This window comes from Lissotriton helveticus, chromosome 5_1 (genome assembly GCF_964261635.1).
Source record: "Lissotriton helveticus chromosome 5_1, aLisHel1.1, whole genome shotgun sequence".
NCBI lineage: Eukaryota > Metazoa > Chordata > Amphibia > Caudata > Salamandridae > Lissotriton > Lissotriton helveticus.
The window spans coordinates 3,120,332-3,139,617 of NC_136065.1; the positions used below are offsets into that span (position 1 = coordinate 3,120,332).

Sequence of the window (19,286 nt, forward strand, 5' to 3'; positions counted from 1 at the left end):
GAATCAAACGAAAACACAGCATCTAACAAGCGCCCGCCTAACAGGATATGAGTTAACGTTGTTGGCGCCGCACATCACACTAAAACGATGTGCGACACTGAACCCTGCGACTTTACTGCCGGATCCTGTTGCTGGGACTCAGAAGGAAGAACAACATGACTGTGTTTTTCTGACTGAGGAACAGACGAAGGGTCGTATCGACTTACAGGATACACCATTTGCAGATGTAGATGGGGAACTGTGGGTTGATGGGTCATGTGAGAGGTTGCCAGATGGTACGACTTCAGCAGCTTATGCGATCACGACACTTAAGACAGTGGTAGAAACAGCACGAATACCCCAGAAATCGGCCCAAGCAGCTGAATTGATAGCCTTAACGAAAGCATGTGAGTTAAGTGCTGGGCTATGTGTGAACATTTACACGGATAGTCGTTACGCTTTTGGAGTAGTGCATGATTTTGGCCTATTCTGGAAGGAACGAGGGTTTTTGACTTCACATGGAGTACACATCATGCATGGAGAATTGGTACGCGATCTCCTGAATGCACTATTATGTCCAAAGAAAGTAGCAGTAATCAAATGTAGTGCACACAAAAAGGTGACGGATAAAATAGGGCAAGGCAATGCTTTCGCAGATCGCATTGCGCGAGAGACTGCCATGTTACAAAATAATTCCCCCATGTACGTGGTGAAATCACAGGCTGAACGATGGCATGATGCTAGAGAAGAAATATTAGATATACAGAGGTCAGCATCTGAAGCAGAACTTACGAAATGGGCCACTGAAGGAGTGTTGGATGATGAGGGCTGCTGGCGTAGTAAAGATATGGAGAAATGGAAACTACCCATGGCCTATCTACACACAATGGTACAGATGACGCATGGGCTGGCACACATTGGAGCTCTCGCAATTACTAAATTGCTTACACGGGTTTGGGAAAATCCTGAAATTGCTAGTACAGCTAAGAGAGTAGTGCAGACCTGTCTGATATGTTTGCAGCACAATCCTGGACAAGGGACTCATACTCCTAAAGGAGGGTTTGTTCCACCTACTGCACCATTCGAAGTACTGCAAATGGATTACATCCAGCTGGAGCGCTGTAACAATCTCAAGTATGTCTTAGTGGTGGTGTGTGCCTTCAGTAAATGGATTGAGGCCTACCCCACGAAAGATAATACAGCATTGACAACAGCTAAGGTGTTACTCAAGGAGTACTTCCCGCGCTATGGTGTTTGTAAATTTATGTGGAATGATAATGGTCCTCATTTTATTGGGAAAGTTGTGGAGTATGTCCTGAAAGGATTAGGAATCAAGCAACGATTCCACGCTGTCTTTCATCCGCAATCAGCAGGTTTAGTGGAAAGGTATAACGCGAAGCTGAAGCTAGCGAAGATTGTGGCATCCACATCTTTGAAATGGCCGGACGCTTTGCCTTTGGCATTGCTGTCTATAAGATCAGTGCCACATTCCCGATCTGGCCTCACACCCTATGAAGTGGTGTTTGGAAGGCCGATGAATATTTGGGGAGTTCCTAAACCTCGTTTGATACATGATGTGCCTTGTATAATGATGAATGACTATCTGGCACGATTAACAAATGATTTGCTTTCTATTCATCAACAGGTTCGAGAAGCGCTCCCTGATAACTCCACTGGTGAGGCTCATGATCTTCGTCCTGGGGACTACGTGATGGTCCGTGTTTTTGAGAGATCCAGCAGCTTGGAACTGAGGTGGCGTGGCCCTGAGCAAGTGCTGCTGGCAACGCGGACAGCTGTGCGAGTCACGAATAAGAAGCGGTGGATACATTCAACGCACTGCCGACGTGTCTCTCCGGATCTGGTGAGCCCTGTGGTGCTATCCGACTACAGAAAAATTTTGGATAAAGAAAAGAGCCCAGCTGTAAAGTCCAACGAATTGGAGGGAGCCTTCCCGGACCACACTGTCTCTGATGGAGTGAAGTACAATCTACGTCCCAGGAAATAATTTCTTTTTGCATTTTTGAACTGGTTGGTAACCGCGCTGAGGTTTGTGAAACGGAAGCCGGGAATATCAAGGGGGGGATCAGTTCTGTCCAGTGTAGCGACACCCGTCTTGAATCTCGGAGAACAAACCAACGGCAGCCTCAGCCCAGAACCGTCGTTTTTATTTTTCCGTTTAGTGTTGCTTTTGAAAAACATTGTTTTGTGAACTATGGCATCTCCTTCAACACAAAAAGGGAGAATTCTTGGTGCTGTTTTGTTTGTTTTGACCATAGTGGTGATTGCAGTAATAGCTTGGACTATAGAACTATTGTTTCCTGCACGAGAACACTTACTGCCCACCACTCCTAGTCCATCTGAACATTTTCATTTTACCTTGCCCTATCATGAAGAGAGACATAGACAGACCTATTTGAATAACAGTTTTATTCAGATTTTGCATCATACTCACAATATGACCAATACTTCGAACTGTTGGGTCTGTGGAATGTTGCCCGGACATCAGAAGAGGGGAGGAACTCCACTCATTCCTCTCCCGTTTTCTCATAATGGTTCTTGCAATGCTTGGTATACTCTTCTTTTTACTTTGCGATGGCCAACGAAAGGTGGACTACTCTTTCGGTTGAACAAGATATGTTTCAATGACAAAGACGGTTATCCGCAAGCTGAAGGAACTAAATTTGAGTGGGAAGAATACCGTCCGGACAATGTTTCTGCACCACGTGTCTATACGAATCAAAGACTTATGAATGTAACGAATTTACATGTGATAACGGTTATTGATACAAAAGCAGATCTGTGTATTAGAAATAAAGGTACAATCCCTGTAGGCCGCAGCGAATGTAATATCACACTTACCTTTGATACGCCAAATGGAATTGCATTTATAGCTTCACGTAATACATATTTCATTTGCGGAAATAAGGGATACCATCATCTGCCACTGGGATGGTTAGGAACATGTTACATAGCTTTTGTATTGCCGCCTGTATTTATTGCTCCTCCAATGTATCACAATGATTACGTTCTGTATCATGATTTCGTCCTAAACAGAGTTAAAAGAACGTTAGATCTTGATGGAATAGACCAAACTGACACCACTTTACAGCAATATGTAGATTTCAATTTGGGTTTATTTTCATTTGTAGGAGCTGCACTGAATAGCAGAAAGATAAGGCGGCTTACACGTGTGGTGGAAGCCGTCGCTAATGAAACCGCCTCTGCTTTAGGGAATATAACTGAAGAATTACAGATTACCAGAATTGTGACGCTCCAGAACCGGATGGTTCTAGATGTTATACTAGCTGATCGTGGTGGAGCATGCCGCATTATCGGTAGTAGTTGCTGTGTGTACGTGCCTGACAACTCACCTTCTGTGTATGATTCAATTACGAAATTACACAAGATAGCTGCTGAGATCCACCCAGAAAATGGAACGTGGACCTTTTCTGGCTGGTTCTGGACCCTACTTAGTACTTGGGGTTGGAAATTATTAACCATTCTATGTATTTTTATTGGAGTATTATTTTCCCTTTGCCTATGTATTCAATGTGGCCCGAGAGTATGTACTGTATGCATTACAGCTTGTATCCCATCCAGACGTGCTCTTATTAAGCAAGAGAAACTGGTCAACGATGAAGTGCTGAAAATAATGGCCATCAACATTGATGACGAGAATCCTGATTACGTTCATTATGAGGTAGCTTTTGCTAAACGCTAAAAGGGCCGTCTGTCGTGTTTTGGCAGCTCCTGAGTTAGCGTTTAGCACAGCTACACAGTCTTTTTCGTTAACTTGACCAAAATGAACGGGAGCCATTTTGAATCCTTCTGGCTTCCATTTTCTATGAACACACTGCCTCGTGGTCAGTGTGCCCTTTCGTCCTTTCTTGATATTCATGGTCATCTACTTTGCCCGGCAACAGGCTATTTTTAGTACTGGTCAAGCGCACATGCGCACTATGCATTAACTGGTCACTCTTTAGGAATGTTAACGCAAACTGACCAGTGCTATTGAACTCCTCCCACACGCTGGCTGTGTTCCAAAAATGACCTTATATGTACCTAAAGTGTGTAACTTGTAACCGCCTACCTTTTTATTGCTATTAAACTGTATAAAAGAGGTCGCGCACCGATGTTCGGTGTGCTACTTCTTACATTGCCGAAGGGTGCTGTAGGAATGTACCACCACCCCATGGGGTCTTAATAAACTTGTCTTTTGCATTTTCCAGTGTCCGTGCCAACTTCTATACTAAGGTGTTCGAGAGTTTAGCGGAGTATGTAGGCCTGATTTGAACCCAACACCACAGAGGGACATGTCCCAAAGTCTTTTTTCTTTGGAGGAACAGGGGAAGGAGTGTCCGTGTCCAATGGTCTCTTTTTCCGATGGTAAACTGTAACCTTTCCTGTTTCAGGGTCTATGTACAGTTTAGACTGTTCCTCACTCACTGGATCAGGAAGGAAGAGTTCCTCCTTAACTGTCCGTGGCCTTGGCGCCTATGATTTTGGCTTAGTGACTAGTCTGTGACTTTTTGGCTCGAGAGCCTTTGGTCGTGGAGCTCTCTCTGGTTTGACTGTTGCTTTAGGGTCGGAGACCTTTTCCGGTTCGACAACTTTGTCCTTGTCGACGTTCTTTGGTACTTTAACAGTCTTTTTTGGTTCGACGACCTGTTTCGGATCGACCGGAGTCTTTGGTTCAATACGTTTGTCCTCTTTTTTTGTGCTTGACGACCCTTTTCGGCTCGATGTTTTTGCTCGAGTCAACGGCTTTTTTGTGTCGACTGGCTTTTTCTTTGGGTCGAGTATTTTCTTTGGATCAACGACCTTCTGTGGATCAGAGCTCATTTTCGGCTCGAGAGCTTCCGGCTCGATAACTTTTTTGTGTTGGCGACCTTCTTTTGTTCGAGAACCTTCTTCGGTTCGACGACTTTTGAGTCGACAACCTTGCTCGGTTCGACGACTTTCGGTTCAACAACCTTTTTCGGGTAGACAACCTTCTTGGGGAGAATGTTACTCGGGCCAGGTGTATCAGAAGGCTTCATTTTAGGCTTCGGAGCCAAGCCGGAAGGCGGGGCTTCTGAAGTAACTTGTCGATCTCGGCTATGGCCTTTAGGCGATGAGTCGACCGGAGCCTTTTCTTTTGGGATAAGCGGGCTTGGGGGCTGAGTACTCACTTTTTGCCCCGGCGTGATCTGGTCATCGGAGTCCGACTGGTCCTCAACGGTGACGATTTATAGATCCAAGTCTGCCGCTTCCGGGAGGTCGTGTTCATCATCGAAGATGTTCTACGGTTCCGGTGCTTGCCGCTGCATCTCTTACCTAGTGGCCCGTCGATTCCGGATGGTTTTCTTCGAACGGAATTGGGCACACGCTGGGCAATTTTGTTTGTTGTGGTCTGGTGATAGACACCTGTTGCATACTGTATGTTTGTCAGTATGCGGAAATTTGGCGTGGCATTGTGGGCACCTTTTGAACGGGCTCCTTTCCATCGACAACAGTCCCACGTGGCGTCGAAAAGGCCCAACGGCCCGCGTCGACGACCAGATCAAGATGGAAAGTTTAATCGAGTCAAGGAGTACCGAACGAGAACAATAACGTCGAGTTAGAAGGCCTTTTGGCCTTAGAAAGTAGTCTAGTTTCGATTCCGAAGTTGGAGTAGAGGAATAACATCCGAAACCAATGGCGGAAAAAAACAATCTGAGGATGGAGAAGATGCCCATGCACACTGTAGTCGAGGGGAGGAGTCATCTATCTCGTGATACTTCAAGACTCTTCCAGGACAACAAGGTGAAATCATCCGGACCCAACACTAGGCGGCGATCTATGCAAAGATATGAATTCAGCAGCCCACATGCCTCAAGCAAGTCAATACATGATACTAATGCTGCAATTATGTTACAGCAAGACATAAATAACTTGATGCAGATCGATGAGGGTACCTTTGAGTACTGATTATATGAGCAGCTGCTTATTGTGATGTGCTTTATTCTTACAAAATGCTATACGCTTCTTCATTAATGAAATGCACATGGTTAGCGAATGCTAAAAGGAGGGTCTGTTAGAATAAAAATGTTCTCGCTATATTGTTCATGTACTGTTCTCTGCTAGTTAGCATTCGCTGCACCATTTTATGTTAGGCTGCCATTTTTAGCCATGATCGAACGCCTGCCTCTCTGAAGAACTGTTTCTGTTTCATTTCTCCAAGGTTAGGCCTTGCTCTGCTAATGAATACCCTGTTCTTATTAGCGCATACCTTTTTTCACTAGATAGAGGCCTGCTCAAACTAGTCCAGCGATGGGCACAGGCAGAACAACCTTGGCATAGAGATTGTGTGTGTCCTGTCTCAGGATCGAAACGTATTCTTTTGTACCTTCCTTGTGTAACCGGCTTCATCTGGAAATTTCCAGATTAGGCATGCCTACATTGGTTTAGGAACAAATATAATGTATCACCATGTGTTCTGATGTCAGTCCCTCTCTGCAGCACTCCTATGTGACTGGGCAGATCGGGCTCTGCTCGAGTGTATCTGAATGCACATATATTGGTTTGTATTCTCAACTGTCTGACCGACTCTTCATTTGTATGGAAGACTCAGAGGTGGTCGCGTGTGACCTGAGTGACCCTAATCGGGTCATTTCCTTCACCTTCATCGTAAACGACCTCTCAAAGCCCTAGCATCACCTTCTATAGTAATGACTATCACTGAAAAATGAAAATGAAGTTCTGGCAGTTCCTCCCAAGGAATGATACAATGTTTGATAAATATGGAAATAAATAAATTGCGAAGAATGGCAAGATAAACAGTTGCTGTTTTAATTGTTCTTATTTCACTCAAATACACTCTCATGTTGAAATCTGGAGATTCTCCATATCCCTCTAAAATCCCTAATAAAGAACAGCTAGAGCTGAGGTACACATCAACCAGGCAGCAGATAACACCCTTCATTTAAAGTAAGTTTATTGTACATTCCACATTCATTTACTGCTTATAATATAGTGCAAAGAGTCAGGCACACTGACCATTTATCTCAACGCACAAGGATGGGAGACATCCTTTACAACGCAACTTTTACTACGCAGTGCCATTACGACACAACTTTTACAACGCAAACCATTACAACGCATTGCGCTGGGGGGCGCTCTAGGATAGGGAATAGGTTTAATTTACTATCCAACACCTTCCCTCCTATCCATGGGGACTGGAGTTGAAATAGTAAATTAAACAATTCACTATCCAGCGCCCCAAAGCACTATGCGTTGTAATGCCATGCGTTGTGAAAACCGCGTTGTAAAGGCATGCGTTGTGAAAGCATGTGTTGTGATGTCATACATCCCACAAGGATTAGCAACAGAGAGACCCATTCAGTATGACACTCCACTCCCCCATTCTGATGGCACATGATCCAAGGGCTCAGATCTGCAACAAGAAGAGACTTTTCATATTAAAATACCATGCACTCATCATCTAGATGCATGGTCCCACCCCTATCAACGCTGTACAAGAATGCATGGTTCCAACCCTGACAAATCTCTATACGGATGCATGGTACCACCCCTAACAACTCTGTACATGGATTCAGGGTCCCACCGCTATCAACTCTCTACGTGGATGCAGGGTCCCACCCCTATCAACTCTCTACGTGGATGCAGGGTCCCACCGCTATCAACTCTATGTGAATCCATGGTCCTGACCCTATTCCCTCATAGGAGGACGCTCCCAACTCCATCAACTCTGCATACGGATGCACGGTTCCAACACTATCCCCTCTACTTACCAATGTGCAGTTCCCACATGGATGCACAGTCCCAACAGAACCTGCTCCCCATACAGCTCTAACACTATCCACTCTGTATATAGTTGTACGGTCCCAACATCATCCACTCTACATAGATGTAGAGCTCTGACTCTATTCACCCTGCAGATAGATGTATAGGTCTGGCGCGATCCACTGTGCATAGATGTCTGTGTCTGGCACCATCAAACCATGGAAATGGATGCCTGGCTTCAACACGATCCACCCTGCACACAGATGCACAGCTCTGTCATTATGTACCATGCAGATGGTTGCACATACACACGAGTGACTATCCCCCATGCCAGGCTGGATCTGTACACGGAGTGCAAAAACATACAGAGCACCTGGCACAAATTTTTCAAGCGTTCTGATGTGTTGGCACCCATTTGTACCTGGTGTGGCTAAATATCCCCATAAGAGCTAGCATTTAGGGTAAACTGCACCAGTACCAAGAGACCCTTCTAATTCTAGCGCAACATGAATACTGTGGGCCGTATTCACAAAGGAGAACTTACACTATTGTTTGCTATCCATCTTGTTATGTGCAGAGTTCTCCACCAGGACTGTAGGATCTCCACAGTCGTAAACTTACTATCAACTCCGAGTTTGTGAATAGCAAACAAAATTGTAAACTTACTAATAAGTGTAAGTTTACCTTTGTGAATCAGTCCCTGTCAATCATTCACTCATCAGACACGCTATGGCCAATGGCACACTCCGTTCTCCGGCGACTTTCTTTTATCCTTTGACCAATTTTACAACTTCACAAAGTCGTTGCGGAGCCCAAAGACTGTGTCCTGTGGCCCCCGAATCACCCACACAGGTGGTTTATTGATGACATTTGTATTTTAAAATCCACCAAGACTGGGAGAGGAGCTTTGTAACAAGGGAGTCACCAATCACAGTTCACCTCTCTGTAAACACCTCCAGTCTCAGAACTCAAAGACCTCTGCAAGGTACAGGAATCTCATGCAAACATGTGTGAAGGGCATTGTGGGGAATAATTGGAGAGCCCGAGGCTTCTTAGAAGTGATTTATGAACTTGGTTATACAGATGAAAAGTTAAAAGTATAAACTGTTGCTGTTTGTTAAGTCACAAAGTTAAATGTGTCTGAAAATGTAAAAATTAAAACTAAAAGTAAGAATAATATATTATTTTAAGGTATATTACTCCTAGGCAAATAAATCAAAATATCAGACAAATAACATTTTCCACTGTTCTAATAATCTCAGTGTGTTCATTTACTATTATCCCCCACCACCATTTTATGCTCAAGGGCGCAATTATAACAATAAAGTTGAAGTTCCCATGGAAGCCAGAAGAGGGCGACAGAGGCGAGCGCTCGGGCTCAAGAAGGAACAGCGTTGCTGCCTCATCCAGGGGCGAAGGATAATGGATGCCCCGGGATGGATTCCTCGTCTCGGTCAAAGGATGCTCTCTCCTCGCTGAAGATGCTGAAGGAACCTCCACCCCAGGGCTCGGATCTGTAACAGAAAGACTGAAGGTCAGATGTTTCTATGGTAAGAGCCCCAGAGGACAGATTATAAGTAACAGGACAAACATGAACACACTGACTATCACTGAAGATCAGATGTTTCTATGGTAAGAGCCCCAGAGGACAGATTATAAGTAACAGAACAAACATGAATACACTGAATATCACTGAAGATCAGAGGTTTCTATAGTAAGAGCCCCGGAGGACAGATTATAAGTAATAGAACAAACATGAATACACTGAATATCACTAAAGATCAGTTGTTTCTATAGTAAGAGCCCCAGGGGATGGATTATAAGTAACAGAGCAGGACAAACATGAATACACTGAATATCACTGAAGATCAGAGGTTTCTATAGTAAGAGCCCCGGAGGACAGATTATAAGTAACAGTGCAGGACAAACATGAATACACTGAATATCACTGAAGATCAGATGTTTCTATAGTAAGAGCCCCAGAGGAGGGATTATAAGTAATAGAACAAACATGAATACACTGAATATCACTGAAGATCAGAGGTTTCTATAGTAAGAGCCCCGGAGGACAGATTATAAGTAACAGTGCAGGACAAACATGAATACACTGAAAATCACTGAAGATCAGAGGTTTCTATAGTAAGAGCCCCGGAGGACAGATTATAAGTAATAGAACAAACATGAATACACTGAATATCACTAAAGATCAGTTGTTTCTATAGTAAGAGCCCCAGAGGATAGATTATAAGTAACAGAGCAGGACAAACATGAATACACTGAATATCACTGAAGATCAGAGGTTTCTATAGTAAGAGCCCCGGAGGACAGATTATAAGTAACAGTGCAGGACAAACATGAATACACTGAATATCACTGAAGATCAGATGTTTCTATAGTAAGAGCCCCAGAGGACAGATGATAAGTAACAGAACAAACATGAATACACTGAATATCACTGAAGATCAGAGGTTTCTATAGTAAGAGCCCCAGAGGACAGATTATAAGGATCAGAGCAGGACAAACATGAATGCACTGAATATCACTGAAGATCAGATGTTTCTATAGTAAGAGCCCCAGAGGTCAGATTATAAGTAATAGAACAAACATGAATACACTGAATATCACTAAAGATCAGTTGTTTCTATAGTAAGAGCCTCAGAGGACGGATTATAAGTAACAGAGCAGAACAAACATGAATACACTGAATATCACTGAAGATCAGATGTTTCTATAGTAAGAGCCCCAGAGGAGGGATTATAAATCCCAGGACAAACATGAATACACTGAATATCACTGAAGATCAGATGTTTCTATAGTAAGAGCCCAGAGGACAGATTATAAGTCCCAGGATAAACATGAATACACTGAATATCACTGAAGATCAGATGTTTCTATAGTAAGAGCCCCAGAGGACAGATCATAAGTAACAGGACACACATGAATACACTGAATATCACTGAAGATCAGATGTTTCTATAGTAAGAACCCCAGCGGACAGATTATAAGTAACAGGACAAACATGAATACACTGAATATCACTGAAGATCAGATGTTTCTATAGTGAGAGCCCCAGAGGGGGGATTATAAGTAACAGAGCAGGACAAACATGAATACACTGAATATCACTGGAGATCAGACATTTCTATAGTAAGAGCCCCAGAGGACAGATTATAAGTAACAGAGCAGGACAAACATGAATACACTGAATATCACTGGAGATCAGACATTTCTATAGTAAGAGCCCCAGAGGACAGATTATAAGTAACAGAGCAGGACAAACATGAATACACTGAATATCACTGAAGATCAGATGTTTCTATAGTAAGAGCCCCTGAGGATGGATTATAAGTAACAGAACAAACATGAATACACTGAATATCACTGAAGATCAGATGTTTCTATAGTAAGAGCCCCAGAGGACAGATTATAAGTAACAGGACAAACATGAATACACTGAATATCACTGAAGATCAGATGTTTCTATAGTAAGAGCCCCAGAGGACAGATTATAAGTAACAGGACAAACATGAATACACTGAATATCACTGAAGATCAGATGTTTCTATAGTAAGAGCCCCAGCGGACAGATTATAAGTAACAGAGCAGGACAAACATGAATACACTGAATATCACTGAAGATCAGATGTTTCTATAGTAAGAGCCCCAGAGGACAGATTATAAGTAACAGAGCAGGACAAACATGAATACACTGAATATCACTGAAGATCAGATGTTTCTATAGTAAGAGCCCCAGCGGACAGATTATAAGTAACAGAGCAGCACAAACATGAATACACTGAATATCACTGAAGATCAGATGTTTCTATAGTAAGAGCCCCAGAGGACAGATTATAAGTAACAGAGCAGGACAAACATGAATACACTGAATATCACTGAAGAGCAGATGTTTCTATAGTAAGAGCCACAGAGGACAGATTATAAGTAACAGAGCAGGACAAACATGAATACACTGAATATCACTGAAGATCAGATGTTTCTATAGTAAGAGCCCCAGCGGACAGATTATAAGTAACAGGACAAACATGAATACACTGAATATCACTGAAGATCAGATGTTTCTATAGTAAGAGCCCCAGAGGACAGATTATAAGTAACAGAACAAACATGAATACACTGAAAATCACTGAAGATCAGATGTTTCTATAGTAAGAGCCCCAGAGGATGGATTATAAGTAACAGAACAAACATGAATACACTGAATATCACTGAAGATCAGATGTTTCTATAGTAAGAGTCCCAGAGGACAGATTATAAGTAACCGAGCAGAACAAACATGAATACACTGAATATCACTGAAGATCGGATGTTTCTATAGTAAGAGCCCCAGAGGACAGATTATAAGTAACAGAGCAGGACAAACATGAATATACTGAATATCACTGAAGATCAGGTGTTTCTATAGTAAGAGCCCCAGAGGACAGATTATAAGTAACAGAGCAGGACAAACATGAATATACTGAATATCACTGAAGATCAGGTGTTTCTATAGTAAGAGCCCCAGAGGACAGATTATAAGTAACAGGACAAACATGAATACACTGAATATCACTGAAGATCAGAGGTTTCTATAGTAAGAACCCCAGAGGACAGATTATAAGTAACAGAGCAGGACAAACATGAGTATACTGAATATCACTGAAGATCAGGTGTTTCTATAGTAAAATCCCCAGAGGACAGATTATAAGTAACAGGACAAACATGAATACACTGACTATCACTGAAGATCAGAGGTTTCTATAGTAAGAACCCCAGAGGATAGATTATAAGTAACAGGACAAACATGAATACACTGAATATCACTGAAGATCAGATGTTTCTATAGTAAGAGCCCCAGCGGACAGATTATAAGTAACAGGACAAACATGAATACACTGACTATCACTGAAGATCAGAGGTTTCTATAGTAAGAACCCCAGAGGATAGATTATAAGTAACAGGACAAACATGAATACACTGAAGATCAGATGTTTCTATAGCAAGAGCCCCAGAGGACAGATTATAAGTAACAGAGCAGGACAAACATGAATACACTGAATATCACTGAAGATCAGATGTTTCTATAGTAAGAGCCCCAGAGGACAGATTATAAGTAACAGGACAAACATGAATACACTGAATATCACTGAAGATCAGATGTTTCTATAGTAAGAGCCCCAGAAGACAGATTATAAGTAACAGAGCAGGACAAACATGAATACACTGAATATCACTGAAGATCAGATGTTTCTATAGTAAGAGCCCCAGCGGACAGATTATAAGTAACAGAGCAGGACAAACATGAATACACTGAATATCACTGAAGATCAGATGTTTCTATAGTAAGAGCCCCAGAGGACAGATTATAAGTAACAGAGCAGGACAAACATGAATACACTGAATATCACTGAAGAGCAGATGTTTCTATAGTAAGAGCCACAGAGAACAGATTATAAGTAACAGAGCAGGACAAACATGAATACACTGAATATCACTGAAGATCAGATGTTTCTATAGTAAGAGCCCCAGCGGACAGATTATAAGTAACAGGACAAACATGAATACACTGAATATCACTGAAGATCAGATGTTTCTATAGTAAGAGCCCCAGAGGACAGATTATAAGTAACAGAACAAACATGAATACACTGAAAATCACTGAAGATCAGATGTTTCTATAGTAAGAGCCCCAGAGGATGGATTATAAGTAACAGAACAAACATGAATACACTGAATATCACTGAAGATCAGATGTTTCTATAGTAAGAGTCCCAGAGGACAGATTATAAGTAACCGAGCAGAACAAACATGAATACACTGAATATCACTGAAGATCGGATGTTTCTATAGTAAGAGCCCCAGAGGACAGATTATAAGTAACAGAGCAGGACAAACATGAATATACTGAATATCACTGAAGATCAGGTGTTTCTATAGTAAGAGCCCCAGAGGACAGATTATAAGTAACAGAGCAGGACAAACATGAATATACTGAATATCACTGAAGATCAGGTGTTTCTATAGTAAGAGCCCCAGAGGACAGATTATAAGTAACAGGACAAACATGAATACACTGAATATCACTGAAGATCAGAGGTTTCTATAGTAAGAACCCCAGAGGACAGATTATAAGTAACAGAGCAGGACAAACATGAGTATACTGAATATCACTGAAGATCAGGTGTTTCTATAGTAAAATCCCCAGAGGACAGATTATAAGTAACAGGACAAACATGAATACACTGACTATCACTGAAGATCAGAGGTTTCTATAGTAAGAACCCCAGAGGATAGATTATAAGTAACAGGACAAACATGAATACACTGAATATCACTGAAGATCAGATGTTTCTATAGTAAGAGCCCCAGCGGACAGATTATAAGTAACAGGACAAACATGAATACACTGACTATCACTGAAGATCAGAGGTTTCTATAGTAAGAACCCCAGAGGATAGATTATAAGTAACAGGACAAACATGAATACACTGAAGATCAGATGTTTCTATAGCAAGAGCCCCAGAGGACAGATTATAAGTAACAGAGCAGGACAAACATGAATACACTGAATATCACTGAAGATCAGATGTTTCTATAGTAAGAACCCCAGAGGACAGATTATAAGTAACAGGACAAACATGAATACACTGAATATCACTGAAGATCAGATGTTTCTATAGTAAGAGCCCCAGAGGACAGATTATAAGTAACAGAGCAGGACAAACATGAATACACTGAATATCACTGAAGATCAGATGTTTCTATAGTAAGAGCCCCAGCGGACAGATTATAAGTAACAGAGCAGGACAAACATGAATACACTGAATATCACTGAAGATCAGATGTTTCTATAGTAAGAGCCCCAGAGGACAGATTATAAGTAACAGAGCAGGACAAACATGAATACACTGAATATCACTGAAGAGCAGATGTTTCTATAGTAAGAGCCACAGAGGACAGATTATAAGTAACAGAGCAGGACAAACATGAATACACTGAATATCACTGAAGATCAGATGTTTCTATAGTAAGAGCCCCAGCGGACAGATTATAAGTAACAGGACAAACATGAATACACTGAATATCACTGAAGATCAGATGTTTCTATAGTAAGAGCCCCAGAGGACAGATTATAAGTAACAGAACAAACATGAATACACTGAAAATCACTGAAGATCAGATGTTTCTATAGTAAGAGCCCCAGAGGATGGATTATAAGTAACAGAACAAACATGAATACACTGAATATCACTGAAGATCAGATGTTTCTATAGTAAGAGTCCCAGAGGACAGATTATAAGTAACCGAGCAGAACAAACATGAATACACTGAATATCACTGAAGATCGGATGTTTCTATAGTAAGAGCCCCAGAGGACAGATTATAAGTAACAGAGCAGGACAAACATGAATATACTGAATATCACTGAAGATCAGGTGTTTCTATAGTAAGAGCCCCAGAGGACAGATTATAAGTAACAGAGCAGGACAAACATGAATATACTGAATATCACTGAAGATCAGGTGTTTCTATAGTAAGAGCCCCAGAGGACAGATTATAAGTAACAGGACAAACATGAATACACTGAATATCACTGAAGATCAGAGGTTTCTATAGTAAGAACCCCAGAGGACAGATTATAAGTAACAGAGCAGGACAAACATGAGTATACTGAATATCACTGAAGATCAGGTGTTTCTATAGTAAAATCCCCAGAGGACAGATTATAAGTAACAGGACAAACATGAATACACTGACTATCACTGAAGATCAGAGGTTTCTATAGTAAGAACCCCAGAGGATAGATTATAAGTAACAGGACAAACATGAATACACTGAATATCACTGAAGATCAGATGTTTCTATAGTAAGAGCCCCAGCGGACAGATTATAAGTAACAGGACAAACATGAATACACTGACTATCACTGAAGATCAGAGGTTTCTATAGTAAGAACCCCAGAGGATAGATTATAAGTAACAGGACAAACATGAATACACTGAAGATCAGATGTTTCTATAGCAAGAGCCCCAGAGGACAGATTATAAGTAACAGAGCAGGACAAACATGAATACACTGAATATCACTGAAGATCAGATGTTTCTATAGTAAGAGCCCCAGAGGACAGATTATAAGTAACAGGACAAACATGAATACACTGAATATCACTGAAGATCAGATGTTTCTATAGTAAGAGCCCCAGAGGACGGATTATAAGTAACTGAACAAACATGAATACATTGAATATCACTGAAGATCAGATGTTTCTATAGTAAGAGTCCGAGAGGACAAATTATAAGGAACAGTGCAGAACAAACATGAATACACTGAATATCACTGAAGATCAGATGTTTCTATAGTAAGAGCCCAGAGGACAGATTATAAGTAACAGAGCAGAACAAACATGAATACACTGAATATCACTGAAAATCTTTGCCTTCCGCTTCTACTTTGTACTCTGTGTAAGACTCCCAGGGACGCTGAGAGTAACAAGTTTGAACTGAGCCATCTATTCCCAATCCCAGAATCCGAGCAAAAAGTAATAACAGGTGATTTCGTTCTTTAACAGCCACAAACCCTAAAGGCCTGTACTTTTGATTAAGTTTACACTTTTGAGTAAGTTTACACTTTTGAGTAAGTTCACACTTTTGAGTAAGTTTACACTTTTGAGTAAGTTTACACTTTTGAGTAAATTCACATTTTTGAGTAAGTTTACACGTTTGAATAAGTTTACACTTAGGGGAGGGGAGGGTGGAAGGGAGGGTGGGGTCTGCTGGTGGCAGTCAGTGTGGGGGGGTTAAATATAAAAGTAGTACATGAGCACACTTTTCTGTTTTATTCGTGGTATGCAAGGCGGTGGATGAATGATATTTTTTTGTACCTGAGATTAAGGAATGGCAGCTAGAGGTTTACGGTTAGGTACACTGAACGTTAGGGGTCTCAATTCTATTAATAAAAGACAGCGAGTAGCTAGGGAACTTCAGTGGCTTCGCTGTGCTATTGTCTGTCTCCAAGAGACGCATGTAGTGTGGTCTAAACGGAATTTTTTAACTGAATTGGGGTATAACGTCTTAGTATGTACTAAACAAACGTGTACTTCTCGTGGGGTTGCTATTTTGGCAAAGAAGCATGTTACTAGTACTGGTCGGACTTGAGAGGACTGTGGTGGTAGATGGACAATTACAGAATGTGCTATAGGTTCTTTCAAATGTACGCTATGCTCCATATATGGCTCTAATTTTGATGAGTCAGCCGTTTTAGTCCATCTTAATGTTGAACTAGCGATGTGGCCTACTCCAGTAATAATATGTTGGGACCTGAATATAAATCTTCAACCGGATTCATTGTGCAATGACAGCTACATGTATACTGGAAGAAAACCAAAAGTATTTAGGTCACTACAAGCACTTCTCACAGCGCACGGATTGGTTGATTCTTGGTCTTACCTCAGGGGTAGCAATCCTGGCTATACTTTTTTTTCGGCGCCTCACCAGAACCTAGTGCAGCTGGATTACTTCTTTGCGCCAAAATACATGCTTTCTGGTGCACAAATACAGGTTTACCCGAGAGCCACGTCTGATCAAGGCCCGGATGTCCTCTCTCTAATATCTAATTGCCATGCCAGTAAGCCCCGGGAATTCTCCTTTGATCGCAAATTGCTGTTGGATATAAATTTTCAGGAGTATATGATGAATTGGATTGCAGAGTTCTTTAATCATAACAGGGGGAGCACCAAGATGAGGGTAGTGTGGGATGCGTTTAGAGCCGCTTTTAGGGGGAGGTTCTTAGCTTTAGGCTACATGCGCAAAAGCAAGCACGTGTACAATTGCAGGAGTTATATAGAGGTCTAGGGGAGGCTGAAGGGCGACTGGTGCAGGATATACACCTAAGCAGAGACATTCAGGGTTCGGTAGCAGAAGTGGCTCGGTGCAAGGCAAAGATAAATTACCACTGGAGCCAAGAGGCGGCTAAAACATATATTATCAAACGACAACTTCACTATGAGTATGGGGAGGCTAGTGGTAGGTGCCTTGCCCAGAAAATGAGATCGAGGGAAGCCGCACAAAGAATCAACAGTATTAAAGATTCGGCTGGGCAATTGGTAGAGAGTGAGACTGAAATAGTTGAAGTATTTAGGCAGTTCTATGTTAGATTATATGCTAGAGAAGATTATGATATTAATAAAGGTACAATACTGCTAGCTCAATTCTGTAAACATAATCTGGATAGTGATACAGCAGTAAAATTATAGGCCCCGATAACGATGTTGGAACTTGAAGCGGTAATTAAAGGACTTCCATCGGGTAAGGCAGCGGGGCCTGATCAGCTCCCACTAGAGATTTACAAATGTTTTTTTCAAGCTTTGAAACATGATATGTTAGCTACGCTTAGTCTGGCGCAGAATGGATTATATCCTAAATCATGGGATGAGGCTAGCATAGGGGTCTTTAGGAAAAAGTGAAAACCTGCCGATCAACCAGCCTCATACCGACCTATTTCATTGCTAAATACAGATGGAAAGATCTACTCTAAAATTCTAACCGCAAGGCTCTCAGGAGTGATCTCTTCGCTGGTGTCTCTGCACCAGCACGGGTTTATCTCCAAGCGCGGAACAACTGATCATGTTAACCGGGTGATTGCTTTAATAGACTATGCAAACGGTATGGAAGAAGCTTTGAGTCTTACACTTTTGGATGCCGAGAAGGCCTTTGACCAAGTTTCGTGGGCATTCTTATGGGATGTGATGAAATCCAAGGGTTTGGGCCAAAATATATAAAAACTATACAGACACTATACCAACAACCAAGGGCACGGATCTGTACAATGGGGCTACAGTCGGCGTTGGTTCCAATACTAAGGGGGACAAGGCAAGGCTGCCCGTGTTCCCCGCTGCTATTTGCTCTCTATATCGATCCGTTTTTAAAGATGATTGAGAACAGCTCTCTGATTCCGTCAGCTATAATACATCAGCAACATTATCGGGTACTCGCGTATGCTGATGATGTGGCTGTAGTTTCTCCAAAGCCTGCTGTGGCGATGCCCGAAATTGAATATCTTGCAGCCGTATACGGCTCGGTATCCGGGTATAAATTGAACACTTCTAAGACCCAGATCCTATGTGTAAATATTAGATCTTTTACAGACCTTAGAGTTCTCCCAGAGGTTACGTATTTGGGGGTACAGCTAAGAGCCTCTGCCTCTGCTATGGTTCAATCTAGTAGGCAGAGGTTGCTGACTGGGATCCGTAAACAACTGGACCAGTCCGAATGTCTGCACTTAACATTGGTTGGAAGATGTAATATTTAAAAAATGAAGGCATTACCTACAATTCTGTATTTTTTTCGGTTTGTACCATTAGACATCCCCCTGGCTAGTCTCACACAACTGCAGTCGATTTGTATGACATTTTTATGGTCACGGGGAAAGGAGCGACGTGCAAAAAAAATACATGGTCTTACCAAAGGCTGTAGGAGGTTGGGCTGTACCTGACTTTGTTCTATACTATTGCGCTTGCATGCTCCAGCACATGAATAGTTTACTTACTG

The 19,286-nt window shown here is 41.8% G+C and overlaps 1 protein-coding gene across 1 annotated transcript in view; it reads right to left on the reverse strand.

The window, feature by feature from the left end:
• Positions 1-6,765: 6,765 nt before the first annotated feature.
• Positions 6,766-19,286, reverse strand: part of LOC144754046 (H-2 class I histocompatibility antigen, Q10 alpha chain-like) — a 187,638-nt gene continuing 175,117 nt past the window's right edge. Inside the window, exon 8 of the mRNA XM_078641558.1 lies at positions 6,766-9,257. The gene's annotated coding sequence lies outside the window, so the exon portion shown is untranslated. The remainder of the gene's footprint in view (positions 9,258-19,286) is intronic.